The following is a 6301-nucleotide window of genomic DNA, read 5'->3' as shown; positions in this document are numbered from 1 at the left end:
ATGGAAATACAACCAAGGGCATTCAGCCAGTCACTAGTGACCAGTTCACCCTCTGTAGTGATCAATAAATATTCTGTTTCCCAACAATGGTTTGTTGCTGTTCATCTCAGCCCATGGACACATGAGCCTTTCAAGACAAATGATATACATACTCATGTCATACCAGACATATCCACAATGGAAATAAAACATGCAAAAGGTGAATGAATGGGCTAGCTTGCCACTGGATGTCTCCTGTGAAGTACCCACTGACCTGCCCATCAGCTACAGGGCAGAATGCAAGGGTGGGGAATGGAAACTGCAGGTTCACATTAAGCTAACATTTAACTACAAATCTTTCTCCAGAACAAACTGAATATCAGTCACATTCATGGCCTGCCATTTGCATTTGGTATGCTCAGCCAACCTTGAATACATCATCCTCTGCCTTGCTGCATAACACCACACCTCAGGAGCTCCAATAGCACTGCTTCGCATCTGTATCTTATGCCATTCTTTTGCTTGAAATCTGAAGAAACTTATAGCCCATTGAAATTCTGATATTATGAGCTCTTCCTCTTCCCAATGATCTTTGATGGATTTTGCTCACAGCCAGTGAATGTGATAAACTAATCGAAGAAAGTTCATCAACCTTAAAGCACTGTTGAACACTAAGGTCAACATACATTCAGACATCCAACTCTTTGATTCTGTGTCCCACAGGACATCGATTGACCAAAACCATGGAAGATGGGTTCTGTGGTGCTCCTGTGCATTTTGGGAGAAGGCCACTGTCTGCACAGCCAGGTCTTCTTTATGAAGCTCTTGATAACATCCTAAGATATCTGCACCCATGCCAAGTACAACCATGGCATCTCTGCATTGATTATAAATTGTGGCTTTTTTTTTACTGAGACATTGATAGCATGGATCATATCCCAGGCCCAAGTTTTTGTAGAATAGCTCTTAACTGTGCACACCACCCCCTGAAAGACAGCTGCCTTGTCTGCCAATGTAAGATGGAGGCCATGTAGCACATCATTAGCTTGACCTGTGTGAAGCTTCAGCTCCATTTCTGCAAGATTTTGAAGCCCTCAAGCTTGACATGCATCAATGCCAAGAGCAGATGGAAGTGGCAATTTGTCCCGCAGTCCTGCCAGGGTTCCATCTGAAGCAGGCAACTCATCCCCCACATCATCCAGCCAATCATCATCTGAAGCATAATCCTGCTCTGAATGTGTGTCAAGAAATGCAGTCTGCTGTACAGATTTGCTGGTGGAAGTGTTGGAGCCTGCTTCAAGGTGCAGCTTCAAGTAAATTGTGGCATCCACAATAAAACCTGCTTGTTCAGATGCAATGCAATCAGCACAGCATGCCATAGCCAATTTTTTCAATTCCAATGCCCATTCCCTGACATCCTGTCTGTCCATGTGAAGTGAGGTTATGGCCTCTTCAAAGTGTAAACCACATGCTAGCCAACTAGCTGCTCCATGTAGGCTTCTGCTGGGTCTCGGTTCCTCCAATAATGCTAGTTTGATGGCATGCACTGTTGGTGCTTCTCATGACATGTCAGTATTTTGCATTTATCCAAAAAGGCAGATGCCATACCTGCCCTTAATTGAACTTCAAAGATGTCCATGACAGAAGGGTTGTTGACATGATCATGCAGTGCACAAATCTCTTGTGTTCACCAGCTGTTTCACTGCTCTGCAGTCAAGGCTTCATCTAGCTTTATATATGCCTGCCTCACCAATGGCACTGCTGCTCAAGCTGCTTTGAGCTTCCACAATAGGCTATCTGCTTAATCTTGGATGTCAGAGAGTGTGCTGCAAGTGGATCCTCAGACTAACCAATCCAAATCATCTTCATGAAGTTGGAATCATTCATCTGGAAATCCAGCAGTTCTTGGTGATGTGGTGAGGTCATCCCACATGCAGATGCAGATGCCATGTTAAGGACAGACCACAACATTTCAATGATTTCTCCATCTACCCATCCAGACCCCTTGACAAACAGTGGGGCATACCATTGTAGGGAGTGCAATTTCACTATCAGGGGAATTGTTTTATTTTGCTTGTTTTACTTTGTTTTCATTCTAGACACCTTTTTCTATGAGTTGTACTTAGATTTCGCATTTTTGGATGCTTAGTCAGCAGTAGTACTATGTCACAAATTTTCAAGGTGCATAATAATGCCACCAGCTGACAATGCTCGCATATTTCCTTATTAGGGTCATTAAAATGGTCTGGTAATGACATGTCAATGGCTTGGGGGCAGTGCCAAGGGAAGAAATCTCATTAGACAAGAGTTACCTGAGTTACGGAGTGATAATGATCTGATAATGACTGATATGGTGTGACATTGTCTTACATCAGCCAAACCTGGGATCAAAGGATGAACTAGTCCAGCTATGATACATCTTCTCTCATGGCTCCCTCCTGTACCACCTGTTCAGCTTCAACCCATCAAAATGCTGAACAGAATCATGTCATTCTCCATCAATGCCCTCACTGTAACAGGAAATTTCAGAAAACTGGTTTCAAGCAGCATGAGGTGAGTTGCAGGAAGCACAAAGAAGATGAGAGGGAGTGTGTAGCTTTCAAACATCAGTATGAAGAGAAACAATGAGGTATGTGAATTGGTGTGTAGTGCAGGCAGACCCAATGTAATGGTTTCTGGCTTCAATTATTAACTCAGCTGCCCACCATCAAGCTGCGAGAGCATCGGTACTCAAATTGCAGCCTCAAGTGCCCAAAGCTCACTGTATGCATACAGGATATTTTTTTGTCAATGAACCTGGTGAGTCTGATTTTCATTTATGTTGTGGTCCTAGTCTCAGACAAACTGCAGCTGCAGTCAAGGTGACTATGGGACAAGATTACAATGAGACAAGTGACATGCTCTAAGCCTCAGGTACATATTCACTTCAGTGCATGTTCTTGTAGTGCTCATAATTCCCTCAGACATGTCACAGTCAAAGGTAAATCCTTCAGGAAGATGGCAGGCTGCTCTCATTTCCACTTGATGATGACCAAAATTCTTGAACAGCACTGCTGATGAGGGATTTCTGCATGCTAATCCTGATAGCACTCATCAGAGATTGAGGACACTAAATACTCTGGCCACTCATGGTAGTGAGCAGTCACAAATCTGTGAACCATTTTTTGTAGTTGGTCCTGGCTAAGGCCTGTGATTTCTCCTATCCAAATCTCTCCATCAGCATTTTTCACCAATTTCACAGAGTCAACCTTGCCAGTCCTTGTTGCTTTGGCTGCTGTCTTTTTCTGAGCACATTTGGGACTTGACTCACCATCATGCTCAGGCAGTGTTCCTGGTTCCTCAAATGTTTCCCCAAGGTACTCTTGCCAGCTTCCTTCCAGTGTGTGGACATCATTGAAGGGGATTCCATCTGCAATTTCATTATTGAAGTCCATACTGTCATTGCTCTTACCTAGGCCCAGAGGAGAATATGGTGGACTCATGTGCATGCCTGTATAGTTCCCTCCTCATTTTTCCACCCAGCCATACACACTATGTGCATTCTGCAATACCTCCACATCTCCATTGCAAAGTTTTGGACATACTTGTACCCATACTTGGCTGCATTCCTGGGAACCAGGATAAATTGAAGAATGGGAAGTTGACCTCATACAATCACACCTTGCTTTTGTCTCTGGCACAGGGCCTTCCTGCCCATTCCACCTTGCCACTATATCTTCAGCTGCAGCCAATTGTTCCTCCATCAGGTTGTCCTGAATAAAAGCCATCAATGCATTCTGATACTGTTGGATCTGCTTGCTTCCATGGGTATTGCCTTCTTCTACTTTCATTTTTGCAAGCTTCTCCTGTATTTGCTCTTGGTACAATTCATGGACCACTGTCCACACAGAGTATTTGTAACTGGATCTAAGGGTAATGTGGGGCTTCTTTGAACAGAGGGGCTTTTTCAACCAATCTTGTATTAGCTACAAGGGTGCTTTGAATTGTGAGCATCCAAATCAGAACTTTTAGAGCATACCTTGCACTTGGTCTGGACTTTGCTCCCTCTCAACTCCTTGTTCCTGTCCAATTGCTGCATCTCCTCCCATATGGATAGCAGAAATGCAGGCTTCTTCTTCCCTTCTTGCCTCCATTCCTGACATCAGTGCCCAAGGATCTCCAACTCTTCCACTTCAAACCTTTCTTCCTCCCTTTCCCCCACATCTGATGGTTCTATGTCTTGCTCACCATCACCATCATCTCTTTCCATCTGATCCCAGGTGTCTGATTTGTACTGGGACTCCATGGAGAATGATGTAGTATGATGTATAATGGTGTATAATAGATGGTTGGCTACTAAGTTTTTTTGCACCCTTGTTTGGTCACAATACATTTCAGTACTAGTGTGGTCATGCCAAGGAATTTGTTCAGACCTCCATGAAGTGACTGAAATATCCAATCAGGCTGATCTCTTTGACAGGATCCCACCCAAAGGCAGATTAGCTCCCAGTTTGCATCTGGGCTGTCAGTTGGCTTGCCCAATCATATCCATACTTATATTGATACTGAACATCTTGTTTCACCTTCATCAGCTAATATAGTATCCAAATTCACCATCATAATCCAGGAAAAGCACCCAGGTAATGTTGCAGCAGGAAGGGAATGTGCAGGCAGGGATTGAGCAGTAATAAGAAGGCAGCACCATGCATTGTGCAGGGCCAGTGTAGTTGCATTTGTATTTATGCCCTGACATGTGTTAAGGTACCAACATCAATAGAGCTAAATGATAAAGTAACTTGCACTAGTGGTAGCATTTCTAACAACTGACCTCATACTGTGAAATCAGCAAGCTCCAGATGGCCAAGGGAAGCACTCAAAAGGGTATGAGAATGATTGGTCCTACCCTGGGCCATCAGGTGAAGCAGCTGGAAGTCAAGACTCAGAGAACTGGAGGTAGATATAGATCATGATTGGTAGAAGTCACAATCAAACAGCCAGATCCAACAACCCCTGTCCATTCTCCCTGATCCTCACCATCCAAGCATTCAAGGTCTCACTCCCACAAGTACTTTGATGCATGGGTGGATTCAGCCTTTGATGGACATAAAAGCATGAGCCCACCAGTCCAGCAACTGATGTTACTGTGGAAAAAGGTATGCAGCAGTTTGCAAACCTGAAAGTGGACTTCACATGGTGTGTCAGATGCAGAATGATTACATCTGTGAATGGGTTCCACAGAAGGGGGAGTTCTTGAAGATACTCCTGGAGCTGGAAGCCTCCCCAGAGCCAAGGAACTGCACCTGGTGTGGCAATGATGGGGTATACAGATGTCCAGATTGCTTGCATCAGCCCCTATTCTGCACAGAATGTTGCCAGAAGAGTCATGAGAGCCTTCCTTTCCACAGGATCCAACAGTGGACAGGGGACTTCTACAAGGAATCCACCCTCCACATGGTGAGAGATCAGTTGGTTGCCCAGAATTACATTCACATCAAGACCCACAGACTGGCGTTCAGTTGCACCTAGGACATGGCAAAGCACCCTGTCCCCCTGTGATCACACAAGCCCAGCAAGCAGCAGGCAAACCTCTGCCCATGAATGATCAAGAATGGGAAGATGTGGAAGATATCAAAGAAAACCCAAAGCACCTCCATCCTCCAGTGGGGTCAAGATATCTCACTGTTGTGGATGTCACAGGTGTTCATTTCATTGTAGTGAATTGGTGTGAATGTGAGACTGCAGAAACCTGATACATACAGTTGCTCAGAGCAAAACTATTTCCCTCAATGTTTGAGAAGCCAAGCACTGCATTCACATTTTCAGTTCTGGATGACTTCCTGAGGGACAACCTGGAATGTGGAACATCTGGCATGAACTATTACAGCAAGCAAGTTGCATTGGATCACATCCAGTGTGTCTCCACACCTTGTTCCAGTAAGATTTGGTATTTTGGTTCCAAGTGTTGGAATGTCTGAAGGGTCAATCAGGATAGATACTGTGAGCTTCTATGGGTTGCATGGAAATGGCAATACCTCAAGCTACTTAAATGGAATGGATTCTGTAGGACAACCAGGTCAGCAGAGAAAGGTGGACTGGCATTATTTTGTGCAGCACGCCCCCAGCCTGGAAGAAATGTTGATACTAATGAGGATTTGGACCAGTAAGCAGCTCCAATAATGCAATCCTCATATGCTGACCTTCTTCAGCTGGCAGTTCACCTGCACAGTAGTAATGGATGGAAACTTTAAAAGCAGAACACATGCATGAGCAGAAATCTGAAGATCAGGTGTGGTTGATGGATGAACTAGGTTATATGGTGACCAATCCACACTACACAGACTAT

This window comes from Pisolithus orientalis (assembly GCF_024613125.1).
Source record: "Pisolithus orientalis strain OTSU chromosome Unknown F5J12scaffold_33, whole genome shotgun sequence".
NCBI lineage: Eukaryota > Fungi > Basidiomycota > Agaricomycetes > Boletales > Pisolithaceae > Pisolithus > Pisolithus orientalis.
This window is presented reverse-complemented; position numbering follows the sequence as displayed.